The sequence below is a fragment of the Strix aluco genome, chromosome 3, assembly GCF_031877795.1.
Source record: "Strix aluco isolate bStrAlu1 chromosome 3, bStrAlu1.hap1, whole genome shotgun sequence".
NCBI lineage: Eukaryota > Metazoa > Chordata > Aves > Strigiformes > Strigidae > Strix > Strix aluco.
In genome coordinates, this window is record NC_133933.1 from 84,904,110 (window position 1) to 84,920,798 (window position 16,689).

Genomic DNA, 16,689 nt, shown 5'->3' on the forward strand with positions numbered 1-16,689 from the left:
CCAGCAAAAGAAAGAAAGCAAAAACAATTTTCCACGTAAAACAATGTAGTTTAGGCATCAAATGCAGAAGAAAGCAATCTATCATATTTAAAGTACTTCAAATCTTCCCTGCACTTAGACAACATTTCTGTTATGTAGCTGCTCCAGAGTTTTCAATTAGTACAATAATTAAGTCCATCTGAACTTTTATTAAAACGCATATTAGTTATAAATAAAGAGATTACAGAAGACACAGGTTGGATTAATATATTTTATTATTTGTGTCACTTTGTTGACATGCATGGATACATGAGTTTGCCTTCATTCTCGTAGTCGCTGGCCAGAAACATCAGGATTGCTGCCTGATTCTCTACATGACATCATTACTTAACAGTCTGGAGTTTCTTCTAATAATTTGACTATGAACTTCATGGTAAACCTTGAAGTGTGTTACCTGGCTCATTTTTTTTTATATTTAGCAGCATATCAAGAATATAAAAAGGATGAATAACAGAACAGAATTACAGGAGGAACTCTCTGCTGTACAATTATTGCAAACACCAAATTACAGAATTCTTCTAAAAGTATATTTTAGTGACTAACTGCTAAATAGAAAAGCCATAGCTGTGACACTGGGCTGCAGCTCCTGGCTATCATTAAATCACATCAAACTTGATGTATATAAATCTGAGTTTAACGACTGGAACAGAAGTTTTACTCTTTCTACCAAACAAATAAAACTCTTAGCCATATCAAGCCAAGCCAGAACTGAAAGAGAAGGTTTTATGGTTTTTTACTACCCCCTTAATGATTCCCAAATCAGGTCCCGGTTTCCTGAGGACAGGCATCAGCCTATTGCGTTAGAGACCTTTACCCTGACCTCCACAGTACAGGTTGCCTTGTACTAAGGGACAAGTAAGAACCTATCAACTTTCTTGTTCCCTTTTTCTGTTTTATTTCCAGTACAAGAAAATTGTTCTCAGCTGAAGTTTTTACTGGAGTTAAGCAGAACATCCTTATGTGCTACTCTGGATACATGTATTTTCCCACAGTTTCCTTCTTCTTCTGAGGCCACACATTGTATTCATGATATGCCTACTCTTCTGCAAACAGTTCAGGGTTAATATTATCTAATTTTGATTCTGAATAAAATGCTTTGCCTGAGAGAAAAACAGCAATAGACCCAGAACTCAGTCTTCTTTATCCCACTGTTTCCCAGTTTTCCAACAGTTTAATCTTTTCTTTTTTTTTTTTTTTTTTTTTTCCAGGAGATGAAAAATTTCAGAGAAGTTATAGTAAAACTAACATAATAGGAGGAATGTGGAATCATAGAAATGAAATATGATGTAGTGAAGTATACACACTGCTACTCACTAAGCTTTTATTGCTGCATCCATCAGTTCCTATTAAAATCCCCTGACAGAAAAGTCATCTATTTAAAATGTAACTTTATAAAGCATTTCCTTAAGCAGATCTACAGCTAGTGTAAATCAAAGTAGCTCCACTCATTTAAGCTGAAGTTCTAGATATACATTTGTAAAGGTGACTACTCTAGCTAGGTCTTCATGAATATTTTAAAATACAGAGTATACTGTGATTTTATATAAGTAGAAAGCCTCTGCAGGACAAATTTTTGGTAGCAGGCTTGAACTCTCCAGAGTACAAAGAAACAGAAGAGAAAATGGGAAGCTAATCTAAATGCTTACAGGTGCTTAGTACATGTTATTAGTTATCAGATGGTATCATGGTGTATCTGTTTTCATTTTTAATTTCAAGCTTAAGCAGGGATTTTACCACAAGTTTATCTTTGCTCATATAGTATTGCTCACATGTAAGATGATCTCATTTTTGAAACAGTTAAAATAGTTCATGATTGAGAACCCTAAATCTATAGATATGTATCAAAATCAGTGGTATGTAAAATCAAACCATTTTAAGTTGTGTGCTGCAGAGCTTAAACTTTAAAATGACAGTTTACACCCAGCATTTTATTTTGGTTGAAATTCAATTGTTTTAACACTGTTACTTTGCTCAAGAAAGCCAAGGGTTCTACCTTTTTATATCTTTATATTTCATCTTCAGTTCTTGTTATCTTTCACCTCTCAGGGGTCATAAATTCATCTGATGTATTGCTCATTCATGAAATATGGGCCATTACTTCAATCAGGAATCAAATAACCAATTAAAGGATTTTTTTCTCTTATCAGAATTTGCTGAATCATTTAATTTATTGATAAATAACTTTGAAAAATATGTTGAAATATGTCCAAAAATGGAGTTTTATTGAAAATGTAATTCAGTGCATGTCTGTTTTTTTCACAAAAGCTGATAAAATGCATTTGTGAGAAAACCTGTAAATTTAAACTTAAGCAGGCATTTGCATACAAAGCTTTATCAGGAACAGACAAATGCACTGAATATCTGTTTTCAGTACACTATATCCTATTGTTTGGTTCAGAGACAAGTAACATTTATCAATTCATTTAGGTAAATAAGTCTGAAAAAATGTTACAGAACACAAAATTAAGTAAAATAATTCCACTGCACTTGCTATCATTATGTATTCTTATACAATTTCATAATTCATCGTGCTTATCATTATCTAGGTTTAGGTATAGGCATGTATCAAATATGTCTAGTATAGAATAAAATTTGTAATACTTGTTGCACAGTATTCTTACATTTTTAAGAGGCTTTGATAAGTTTCATAAGTTGGAGGACCACATCTATGCATTTCCCAGAAGAAAGAAAAAACAATTGCACGCTTTTTCTCATTTATTTAACGGAATGTTTTGAAGAATCTGAAACATCTAAGGATAAGATAATGGGAGTGGTTTCCAGCAAGAAGTACGGGGAAGTACTGTAATTTAAGGGTTCACCGGTCATTATTAAAAGAAGAAAGAAAAAAACATAACATTTCCATTGCAACAGAAATTTTATTGTTGCAGCTGTGAATAGCTAATGTTAGTAATTTGTTATTGGATTGGGTCCACACTGAGGAAGATATTTCCTTTTGGCTTTTCTCAGAGTTAGGTTGTAATTTAGGATTATTTAGTGTCTATGACATCTTACGTCTGGCTCCAGAAATGTTCAGTATTCTTACATTAATTTCATGATCAGCAGGCTCCAAACTATTCAGATTTACTTTTTTTTTTTTTTATGCTAAGGACTTCACTGGAGACCTGAGCTATGTTTAATGTCTTCAGTGGATTTTTCAAGTAGGGTCCTAATGCCTCCCCAATGTGAAAAACTTGTTTATTCTGTGTGTGTCAATCACAGCAAACAACCCTAAAACAACCCATAGGATTAACTCCTAGTGAATATGACTCGTACTTTCATTCTTACATGAACAGATGTCACTGTCATGTAACAATAACTGAGATAAATCAATCCTGCATGTGCTATCCCACAGCGGCCTGAAAAAAAACTTGTTTTTTAATGATATCCATATAAACTCTCTGAAGATTCAGAAACCAACCATGGGTTCATCAGTCTCAGCACATACAAACCCAGTTTCAGCTGGGGTCAATAATTCTTGGCAATAGATTTCTGGAAATATTCTGTCCATATTATATGACTATACTCCTATCTAAATGTTGTGATTTGAACCCAGAAGGCAACTGAACATCATGCAGCAGCTCACTCACCCCTTCCCCCTCAGGAATGAGAAGGAGAAAATAAAACAAAAGGCTTGGTGCTCGATATAAGGACAGAGAGGGATGACTCACTCATTATGATCCTGGACAAAAGTCAGACTCATTAGGGGAAAAACATCAATTTAATATAAACACTAATAACAACAGTTAACAGACAGAGTAGGACAGTGAAAAGCATTACTACATCTTAAAAACACCTCCCCACTCCTCCCTTCTTCCTGGGCTCAGCTTTGCTCCCAATTTCTCTACCTCCTCCCCCTCTAGCTGCACAAGAAGGGTCAAGGAATGAGGTTACCATCAGTCCCACCATTCCTCCCTCCTCAGAGGGAGGACTCCTCACATTCTTTCTCTGCTCCATCATGGAGTGCCTCTCATGGGAGACAGTCCTCCACAAACTTTCTCCAACATGAGCCCTTCCCACAGGCTGCAAACTCTTCCAGAGTTGCTCCAATGTGGGTGGCTCCTGCCTGTTACAATCCTCCCAGCACCCAACTACAGCAGTGGAGGCTTCTCTCATAGAGTTCCAGCCTTCTCTGGGCACAGCCACCTGCTCCAGCGTGGGGTTCTCCACAGGCTGTAGGTGGGCATCTGCTCCACTGGTGACCTCCATCAGCTGCAGGGGGACAGCCTGACCTCTCACCACAAGCTGCAGGGGAGCTCTCTGCTCTCTGCACCTCCCCCTCTACCTCCTCCTTTCTTTCACTGACCTCAGTGTTTGCATAGGTGTCCTCCTCACAACTCCTTCTCAGAACTAACTCCTCCTTCTCCTTCTAGGTTTCCCTTCTTAAATACATTATCACAGAGGCACTGCCACCATCACTAATTGGCTTGGCCTTGGCACAGAGGTGGGTCTGATGTGGAGCCGGGGGAGCTTCGAGAAGCTTGTCACAGGGAGCCACTGCTGTAACCCCCTCCCCCATTACCAAAAACTCCTGCCACACACATACACAAACCCAGAACATCAAACATAATCTTTTCATACTATATCTAAAAAAGTCTGTAAAGGAAAATACAGGTATTTCACTTCAGATGAGAGAAATGTTATCTTGAATTAAGCGTGCAATGTCTACTAACTCTGTCTGAAAGCCATATATAAACCTCTTGGCTTGTTGTAGTTTCTGCTGAAATAACTAGTCATAGATGCAGCTCTTGTCTTGGTATGGTCCATGTCTGAATTACTGCAACACATACAGCATCTGAGGACCTCTTGAAAAATTCATGGCGTGATCATATGCTTCTTGCTTGTTAGGAAGAACAATGACTTATGACACATACACCATTATTAGCAGTCACTTGCCTTTTCATTCCATCATTAAGTCAAAGTGTTAAGCTTAATATAGAAAGTTATTAAAAGTTCTGGATGTCTCTTGTAATTTCAAAACAGCTGCAATCAACTGAAAGTCACAAAAATCATCAACATCCTTCAACTATTTCCTGTATTCCTGCTGCTTGTTCCAAGTCATGATTTGGTTGCAGTTAAAGCACTACTTGTGATGTTTGGAATTTTTACAAAGAAATATCACTTAAATGCTTTTAGGTTTATTTGTGCTCTGTCATAAAAAAGTATGTAATTCAGGTATGATTATGTTTAGCAAAGGTATGGAGTTAGGACAGAACTCACAAACAAGTTAGAACATACATTATTTACAGTGTACAAATCTGCATGTCTAAAAATCAGTCATTCTTCACAGTCTTTCAACAACATACTATTAAGATCAACAGGAAACAAAACTGGAGTAATTCTATTGACATGCCTGAAGCAATGAAATAGGGATGACCAGGAGACACAAGATTAGAGCAAGAACATAAACACAGGATAAGGAAATAAGAAAATTTATCATGGCTAAGTAATATAACATTATGTGAGTCAGAACTTTCAATAGTCACCAGAATAACACAGCTACCAGCCCTGTATAAGATGAAATAAATTTTATCAAAATCTTAATGAAACTATGAACCTGAGAGTGCCATTTAGATCACTCAGTTTTATTAGCTCAGTGGAAAATACTGAAGAAAGCAATGTTTTCTGCCAATTGTTTTTTCACTTAAATGTAGATAGAATTTTTCACAGATAATTTTGACTTTTCATAGAAAATGTGAAAGTAATTTTCTTTTTGAATTCGTGACTATATACTAAAATTGCAGTGGATTCTTCAGAAAGTGTCACATTCAGCAAAATGTTTTGGATTTTTTTAAAAATCAGCATTTGGGGGACAACCCCAAAATCAATCAAACAATGTAATAAACTTAATATGTGTTTTCAGAAAAACTCTACATTGCATATGGTACTTATATATTCACTGTAACAGAAATATAAAAACTTTATTTACTTTTAAAAAGTTTTATTTTACTTGCCAAAATTTGTTTAATTTGCCAAAAGCAGTGATTCAGGTTATGGCTACAATTATTCTTAAATTTTACTGTATTTATCTATGGGATGTGTATGAAATACTTTAGTCATTTCACATTAACAGTGTATACTTTAAAATAGCTCAGAAAGAAATAGATACTATATACAACCATAACAAAAAATGTGTGCTAAAATAATGATTTATATTGAATAGCCAAAAGAGACAGAAAAGTATGGAAATAAAAGAAGGAAACCCAAAAGCTATATTTTTTCCTCTAATTTTCCAGATTTCAAAAGTCTAGAAGCTAGATCCAGAGGTTTTTTCATGTTCTTTTTAAAAATCACTATGATTTATTTATAGACTATGTGTGTCTTTAATCATTCTAATGCTTTTTTTTTTTTCTTTTAGACAATCAGACTATATAAATATGCTTCACTGTCCTCTTCTTAAATGATAGATTTTATTATCTTTGAGGCTTCAGTGGTGGTTTAAGATTGCCAGCAAGAGGGTTTTAATTCAGCTTTGACTTTTGCCTTACAAAGTCACAAATAGTAAGACAATCAGGGTATTAATATGTTGTGTACTCCTTTCACAGCTGCCAATGCATATGCAAAGTTCACTGCAATGAAAAGGAAAATGTATCAGACATTAAGAATTAGATTATATGTCATCCTTGTGAAGCGGCATTATATTAGGTAAAATAAAACTGATTCAATCCTTCCAGCTCATCCTGGAAAGTGGCCATACACAATCTTTCTATCAGAGATTACCTGATCAACTCCTTTGTATCTACATCCAGTTTTGGGCACCTCAATATAAGAGAGATATCGAGGTACTGGAGCGAGTGCAGAGGAAGGCAACGAAGCTGGTGAAGGGTCTGGAGAACAGATCCTATGAGGAGAGATTGAAGGAGCTGGGACTGTTTAGTTTGAGGAGGAGAAGGCTGAGGGGAGACCTCATCACTCTCTACACCTACCTGAAAGGACATTGTAGAGAGGTTGGTGCTGGTCTCTTCTCACAGGTGATTAGTGACAGAACAAGAGGGAATGGCTTTAAACTGGAACAGGGGAGGTTCAGACTGGACACTAGGAAAAAAATTTTCACAAAAAGAGTGGTCAGACAGTAGAATAGGCTGCCCAGGGAGGTGGTGGAGTCACCATCACTGGATGTTTTTAAGAGTCATTTAGATAAGATGTTGGGGGATATGGTGTAGGGGAGAACTTTGTAGAGTAGGGCTGATGGTTGGACTCGATGATCCAAAGGGTCTTTTCCAACCTGAATGATTCTATGATTCTATGATTCTACATCAGGGTGCCCCTTTTGCACTTTTCCCTTACTGGAATACATTATGTATAACAAGTTGTTATTCCAAGGACCAACAGTTTATTTCATTTTAGCCACCCTTTTATTTTTTTCCAATTGTTCATTTAATTTCTTGAAGGTAAATATAATCTGTCTTAGGGTATATACATTGACTCAGAGTCTTCAATTGGTGGAAACAATTCTTGTCTGGTATCTTGTATATCCTTATGTATTCTTGATCTCACTCGCTTCCTAATTCACCCAAGACAAGACAACAACAACAACAAAAAAAGACATTAAGTTAGAAGTGGCCAAAAAATTCCTGAGGAAGAAGAGGTTGATTTAGTTGTGACACAAGAGTGTGAAATCAAAAATATATAATGTTACATTCATTAAATAAGCACAGCACTACAAATAAATGAGAACACAGAGTTGGAAGCCACCACAAACTTTATTTTTACTTGTAAAATCTTACTGGGAACTGGATAAGTAGAAAACTGTATTTCTACATCTACATGAAAGCTTTAGGAACAGATACAAAATCAGGGAGTTTAGAAAGAGCTATTTCACTGCACGTAGTGGAAAAGAGGACTCTAGCAATGTATAACACATAACTAACGATGCTCCTACTTTGAGGGGTTTTTTTACTACACTTGTTAAACTGAACACTCAAAGTGGGAATGTGAACATATAGACATCCAGAAGAAAAAAGAACTTATTCTGACGTTACTGTGAAGTCCTAGGAGTGTGTTTCAGTCTTCAAGTTGCTATGGTCTATCGTTCTGTCAGATATCACAAGGATCCTTTGCAGACTCAAATTCAGAGCTACTGTTCATTAAAAGAGGATCATAACCAAAGAAAACACACTTCACAGGTTAACTATTTGGTCATATATGCAAAGAGAAGTGGCTTTTTATCAAAGACATACAGACAGCACCTCTTAAGGATGTTTGAAGCTCTCTTTTAAGCCCCTTTTCATTACAATGACAAAAAGGTCAAAATTGGTAAATCAGAATATCTAAGGAGTCAAATGAACTATACATCCTCAGATACATAGAAATATGTCTTTGAAAGAATTTCAGCTAGTGGAGCATTTAAAAAAATAACAATAAAATATTCTTAAATATTACAGGCATCCATAGAAGAATCCACATACATGATAAATACAGGATAGTTACAGTGTCAATTCAGACAGAACATAAGTGTGTTGAAAAAAAGTAGTAAGCTGGTAAAGAAATCATATGGGGCACCTACTTGTGTCATGAAGCATCATGCTAATTGACTTAAAGGGTGAAGTTCTTCCAGCATTAAAACTACAGATCTAAAATAAGCCTGGAACCCTTCACCAAATCAGAGAACTGCTAAGATTGGAAAAGACCTCTGAAGAATTGTGTAGTCCAACTCCTTTCTCAAAGCAGGGGTAGCTAAAGCAGGTTGTTCAGGGCTGTGGCCAGATGTGTTTAGAGTATGTCCAAGGATGGAAACCCCTCAGACTCTCTGGGAAACTTGTTTCAGAGTTTGATCACTCTAACAGTAAAAAATATTTTCCTTATATTCAACTGGAATTTCCTGTATTTCTGGTTTTGCCCATTGTATCTTGTCATTGGCTACCTCTGAGAGGGGTCTGACTCCATCTCCTTTACTCCCTCCCACCATATACTTACATACATTGATAAGATCCCCCCTGAGCCTCCTCTTCTACAGGCGGAACCCTCACAGCTCTTAACCTATTCTCATATGCAAATACTCCATTCCCTTAACCACCTTTGTGGTTCTTCTCTGCTGTGGTTCTTCTCTGCACTCACTCAAGTATGTCCCTGTCTCTCTGGGAAGCCCAGACCTGACTCCAGATGTGTCTCACCAGTGCTGAGCAGAGAAGAAGGATCACTTCTCTTGATCTGCTGGCAACACTCTTCTTAATGCCCCCAAAGGTACTGTTGGCCTTCTTTGGTGCAAGGGTATGTTGCTGGCTCGTGCTCATCTTGGTGTCCTTTCCTGCAAAGCTGCTTTCTAACCAGAAGATGAATGTTTTCTTCACACACAAACCAAACTGGTATATTTTTATCTAGTCCCCTCTGGCAGCAACTACTTAAAGTCATAACACACCAATAACCACTGGAACATGATAGGACACTTTAAAAAGGAAGAAATAATGACTATTGAGATTCTTTTTCAGTAAACTATCTGCCAACCAAGCAGATGATCTAGGACCTTGTCTCCTGACGATACAATTTTGGGTTCAAATATGAACTCTGACAATGACACAATAAAGCAAATAAAACTGAAACCAAATTGAGAAATAACTATAGGTTATTATGTTTGTTACAAAAGCAAAAGTAAACAAAGGTAAAAAGTATCTCTTCATGTGAAAAAGTCAGATGACAAAACAGATGACAGGATAGTATTTCTCAAACATCTTGCAAAACTTTCTGCTAGGTTATAATAATTCTGTTACAGGAATTTGATTATAATATTATATATGTTACTAATAAGGAAATGTTGGTATATTTTACAGACCTATTGGAGCGAACTACTGAACACAAAATCAATCATTAATGAAAAAGTAGTAATGCATTTGATCTTTACACATAGTAACATTTTGTTAAACTTACAGAAAGAAAATGAGAGAAATTCTGTGCCAGGTCTTTACACAAAATTATTTGAGAGGATTGGCTGTGAGGGTGTTGGAGGAGGGAAGCCAACCCCAGATTGCAGGCATTTTAGGTTGTGAAAAACCTTATTCATAAAAACAGACATTGCTGCTGGGCAATACAAACCAGTAAATTCCTAAGTGTCCATATGGGTCATGTTCATTCAGTCAGAAGACTAAACCCAGGAATGTGTTATAGTTATTACAGTGTAATAACTGCCAAGTGTTATTCAGTGTAGGAACAGGGTCTTATAAGGGCTATAAGGATTGTAAGGTCTGTTACAGTTTCATGAGATTCCTGAAATACTTTATTGTAAGCGATCTACAGCTATTTTAAGGGTGAGGGGAGAGGGATATGGTCGTTTTGTTTCCACTCCATCAAATTTTAGTATTTATTATTTCAGAATAGCAAATAATTTTCCCTATTTTTTAAAAAATATTCATTTTGGCAGGCAACCCAGCACATTCTTCCAGTCTTAAATGAGAGAAGTGGCTCTCCTAGTCATAGAATAAATATATTCTTTTGAAAGAAGAAAAATGGAGTAGTTTCATGAGATCTTGGAAACTGCAACTTTCTCTGAACAATTTGATGCAATGACTAGGTAACTGAAAGAATAATTTGAAAAATAAAATCAGTTTTCTACAAAATGACTATATAAAGTGGAGATATCTAGTTCTCCAGGATCAGAGTAACATATCTCTGCCTTGCATTCTCTGTAGGCAGGATATGAAGAATGGCCTTTATCTCTTTACACAAATGGTGCTGCAACCCACCTACTTCACACTAAAGTAATCACAAGAATATAGAAGACATACTGACTGGAGAAGATGCTATCTTGTTTTCTTCCATAAGATCCAGAAGGTAGAGAATAGAAATTTCAAAATCCCTGAGAAGCGAAGCCAGAACTATTATAATGCACTGAGACATAGAAAGAAGAAACTGCATGGAATACAGAATACCTAGGCATACCAGTGTTAGAGCTTCTGGTAACCTGGTAACATACTTTGGAGGGAATATTAGAGGAAGATTTTAATGATGTTGCAATAAACTAATATTAGAAATATAATCGCTTATTTGCTTGCTTTCTTGTTATATATCTTTCCTATGGGAGTTATTATTGTTGGACTGATGGTGTAGTGAGCTCTGTTTGCAGCAACCATTGCTGCATGGTACCTAACATGTACAATGAAAGTCTTCATGAAATGTTAGGAAGATGTATATAAACCAGCTTTCAGTAGAACAGTACAGCCAGTAACACTATCAACCCAATGAGAAGGCTATTCTGAGAATATATGCAATATATGTTTTTGTGGATAAACAGATAATTCAGATAAAAATCCAGTTACTCTATCAATTTGGCACCTTTTTTTAAAAAAAATAATCTTTTGAATGGTCTTATAACTTTAAAATAGTTATTTGAAAATTCCATTACCGATTAGTTTCATACGAAGCAATAAATGGTAGAGAAAAAGAAAAGAAATATATTGACAATATTTTTATTGAATTGTGTCAGACGTACTATGATGATCCAACAAAATTTTTGCATTGAAGAAGTTATAACCACTAAGCAGCAATACCTGAGATTATAACTTCACATAGGTTATCGTGTCATCAATCACTTTTAAAAGGATAAGGACATATATTTTTTGCCAATCAACATTTTTTAAACATACAAGGATAAACATGTATTACTAGTGTTCTGACAGTCTATCATTCATCATAGTCAAATATTATTTCCTCATTTTTAAATAAATAAGTAAAGGATTGAATAAACTTCCATTTTAACATGTTGGATGTATAATCAACTCTTCCTTTTTTGAGCTTTTCTCATGTAATCAACATTTTCAGAAACATTTTCTTCATTATTCAAAAATTTTGTCACATGAAAAGAGCACATAATAGGCTAGCCTCAGCTAGAAAATTAACCATCAGTATCTAGAAAATAAATGTAATATTTCCTAACATTTGAAAAAATAGATTATCCAGTTAATCTAGTTATGGCTCAACTGTCCTACATCTGAAGGTATGCTGAAAATGTGAAAAGACAAAGCAATCATCTTAAATAAATGGTTTAGATAACATGATCAAGTACTGAGTACTTTAGTTCTACAGAGGACTTGTTTGGTTTCAGTTCCTTATCCTTACTTTTTAAAGACTTTCTTGATAAAGGCTTTTTCTATATAATTTCCAATATTTAGCTACAGCATAGGTGGGCAGATCTTCACAGTAGGCATTGTCTAAGTTCAGTTGCTGCATGGCAGTATTGCAATAGCACATTCATTTTGAGCTGTTAGACAAAGCTATATTTAGGGAGAAGTTATACTTTTTAATTTTCCTTTTTTAGATCAATACTTTACATATTTAATATTCACACTAATTATGATGGCGATGTGCATATGAGTAGAAATTATACAGAAGAATAATTCTCAATGAGTCTTTTTCTTGCTTTGGTGAGAATGTAAATGGCTATTAATAGGAACTGTTACTGCTCAAAGGCTGTTTTAATATGACACAGTAATCAAAATATTGAGAAGTCATGAATATCTGTTGACACTTCTTGTTACATCTTTAGCCACACACAGTGTCCATGCATTGTATGGATAAGAATATAGTCAGCAAATCTTGTTACTTTCTTTTGCACAGAATTCTCAATTATTCCAAGTTGAAACAAACTGGAATTCCATTGACTGAAAAGCTGCACATGTCATAGAGTCTAAAGATACCTTCACTCAAAAAAGAAATTGGATTTGTGCCCACACACTTCACTCAGAAGAATGAAAATCACTACTCAGCATAAAGATTTAATTTGGTCTTTCAGGTAAGTCAACACTGGTGACAAAAAAGCCAAGGTATCCCTACGCTACTATTAGATAATATTTCAAACTACACATTACTCTTTTCTTTAGTGTTTGAAATCCTTATTTTACCTGCTATATTTTCCCTCTTCTTCCACTGATGATGAGGGTAGACAATCATTCTGACAGGGGTTTCTCCCAAGTGTCTGGAGATTTTCACTAGGGAACCACCATCAAATGGCACAGTTGCATGTGGCATAGCTGTATTAATGTGCTGTAAAGGAATAGAAAAGGATCTGTTTGTAGGTTTTTTCCCCATTCAGATGAATTTGGGACACATAATATGGAATGTCTGAGTTTAAACAAAGCTGTTCAGAAAACTTGGTAGGACCTTTTGATCGTATATTTTCAAGCAGTGATAATCATTTTCTGGGACACACACTCTTTATAGTTAGCTGTTGGACTCATCTTTTCAAGATGAGACAGGCAAAATGGTGAATATTCATTAATTTCCTCCAAGAATAAACATGACATTTTCGCAGCTAGGATATTTTCAAAATAGCAAAAGTTTTCTTCCCAGTAAGACTGCCTCTAGTGACTGCCAAAATTGTGTTGCAGGAATAAGACAGAACTAACAAGAAAATACCTTTTTCCTCTCTAGAACAACAGCCTAATTCAAGGATGTGTCTCTCCTGCCAATTAAACCAAGATATACAAGTTACTTGTTGCTGGCAGTGAAGAACAGAGAATATGCTTCATAATGCTGGGGTAAAAAAGGTGTAAGCAGAGTACAAGACTCAGTGTTTACTGTCTACAGTGAAGGCAGGTTCTACATAAGGAGCACAAGACAGAAAACAGTATTTGGCCACTAACCTCTGTAGGAAACCACCTGCAGTTGGATGTTGCCTGTTATTTGCTCAGAGGTCTGCAATGTCAAGGCTGAACAGAAAGGCACCTTGACCTATGGTAAATGTAGTCATTTTGTGTTAGACAAAAGTTCCCAAATACTGACCCTTGGCTTTTGGATGTGTGTTTGAAGCTCAAAAGTAGAATAAGGTTAAGCAATTCTCATAGGCTTTGAAAGACAGGAAAGAATGAGGCCTTAAAATTTTGTTTGAGATATGTAAATTGAATTGTGGGTATGATACACAGGTTTTTTTCATCTAAATCAGATGTACTTAGTTACCATTATTTGTCAGTTTGAACGATTAATTAAAACATGATATTTTCCAAAGTTAGGTCATTTTTATAACAGGTTTGCTTTCATTAGTAATCACATATAAGGGTAAAGTATAATAATAATATCATAGTGTTGTTATCTATCCTAAAAATTATCTACCTACACTACAATTTTTTTATCCGATAGAAAATAAAACATGCATTAATGAAATTTTTATATTAGTTTTAGAAGTTGTAAGTTACAGTAGGCAATAAGAATCCTTTCCAAAGTTGTTAGCCAAATGAGTCAGAAAATAGGTGGCTAAATAATATGGACAAAATAAATAGTTTCTCTGAGACTGATTTTTGTGATTATTTCCCTGAACAGTTATTTATTATAATTTGGATTCCCTTTTTCTCCAGTCATATTAAAGGAATCATGAGGTAAATAATGAGTAGTTTATGAAAGTCAATCACTTTTATTATAAAGGTAAAAGAATATTAATTTTACCTCTTGATTTCTCCTGGAGTAATCCTATCATTGTTTTAAGAGTTTTTATGTGATTATGCTGAACCAGTTCCAGTAAAAGTCACATGTCAGTTAGCTCAGCCTAATTTCAAGCTTACTCTAGCTTTATCATAAGACTCAGATTTCTACTGATCATAATTTTGAAAATATTTAATAATTTGAGAAAATCTATCTCTATAACTAATTGTTTTTGGAAAATTGCAGTAAAAATGGTTTCCCATTTTCCAGAATAGAGGAAAAAGAAATTATATAATCTTGTTATGTGGGAAAAAAAAATGTGTGCATTGTTGCTATGTAAGGCTCTAGTTCTGGGCTGTTTCTGACTTCTGTGCAACTTCCTTTCAATAATATGACCTTTGCTGTCCTTTTGAAAATGTACACAGATTAAGAAAAGATGTAATCCTTTGGAAAATTGCAATGAATATATCCATTCAGGAGAGACTGCTTAGATGTCAGAAATTATTATGTCTGAGTCTTACCTCAGTGAATTTTTCAAGGCTTGTGTTGCAGACCAAAGCATGCAAATATCTTCCCCAAAGAATAACTGAGCTTGGTTCTTCTGGAAAGCAATAATAGCTAATTGCATAATTAAAAGATGTGTCTGTTGAATATATACACACTGGAAATTCATTTCCTGATTTTAAAGGCATTCATGCACAACCTTAAAATATTCTCTACTATAATTTTTCAATGTGTATTTCTAGAGCAACTCAATAGAAAGCCTGTCTCTGGCTGCTAACCAGTCTTCTCATTCACGTTATTTTGACTCAAACTACAGTCAGGTTATTTTTTTCAACTTACTTAAACAGACTGTTAGACTTTTAGATTTTTCTCCCTTCAGATGACTCAAACTGCTGCTGATGGCAATTCATGTTCAGTCATGAGACAGTATGATGCTGAACTTTGGTAAATTTGCCTCAATTCTCACCTCTGGTTGCATACATTTTATTAAATCCAGCTGAGTTCTTACTTTAAATTGCCTTTAAAATTAAGGGAAAAAAAGACTGAAATTTTACCTTCCCATACCTCATCCATTTAAATTCTACGAGAAAGTTATTCTTTACCAGAACAAAATTTACTCTGAAAAATATTCAGGTGTAAATTGTAAAAATACCTCAACATCTGGTGAACTTTGTAACAGCTTCTCTGAGTCTGAAGAGGTAGAAAAGAAATCGAAATGTAGGTAAGCACTACTACCTGACATTTGTTGCTATCCGTTTCAGGAGTCCCAACTGCTTATAAGCATTTTTTCCACATACAGCAACTCTAAGTACTCAACTCTACACTGTGAACTGTGGTCTGGATTTAACTGTAAAAGAGAGAGAGAAGGGATGGAAGTAAGGAAGGGAAGGAAGAAAGGAGGGAAAAGGTAAAAGAAAAAATGAGAGAGGAAAAAGAGGAAGAAGAAAGAAAGAAAGAAAGAAAGAAAGAAAGAAAGAAGAAAGAAAGAAAGAAAGAAAGAAAGAAAGAAAGAAAGAAAGAAAGAAAGAAAGAAAGAAAGAAAGAAAGAAAGAAAGAAAGAAAGAAAGAAAGAAAGAAAGAAAGAAAGAAAGAAAGAAAGAAAGAAAGAAAGAAAGAAAGAAAGAAAGAAAGAAAAAAGAAGAAAGAAAGGAAAGGAAAGGAAAGGAAGGAAGGAAGGAAGGAAGGAAGGAAGGAAGGAAGGAAGGAAGGAAGGAAGGAAAGGAAGGAAGGAAGGAAGGAAGGAAGGAAGGAAGGAAGGAAGGAAGGAAAAAAGAAAGAAAGAAGAAAGAAAGGAAGAAAGGAAGAAAAGAAAGGAAGAAAGGAAGAAAGGAAGAAAGGAAGAAAGGAAGAAAGGAAGAAAGGGAGGAAGGGAGGAAGGAAGGAAGGAAGAAGGAAGGAAGGAAGGAAGGAAGAAGGAAGGAAGGAAGGAAGGAAGGAAAGAAGGAAGAAAGAAAGGAAGAAAGAAAGGAAGAAAGAAAGGAAGAAAGAAAGGAAGAAAGAAAGGAAGAAAGGAAGAAAGAAGAAAGGAAGAAAGGAAGAAAGGAAGAAAGAAAGGAAGAAAGAAAGGAAGAAAGAAAGGAAGAAAGAAAGGAAGAAAGAAAGGAAGAAAGAAAGGAAGAAAGGAAGAAAGAAAGGAAGAAAGAAAGAAGAAAGGAAGAAAGAAAGGAAGAAAGAAGAAAGGAAGAAAGGAAGAAAGGAAGAAAGGAAGAAAGAAGAAAGGAAGAAAGGAAGAAAGGAAGAAAGGAAGAAGGAAGAAGGAAGAAAGGAAGAAAGAAAGGAAGAAAGAAAGGAAGAAAGAAAGGAAGA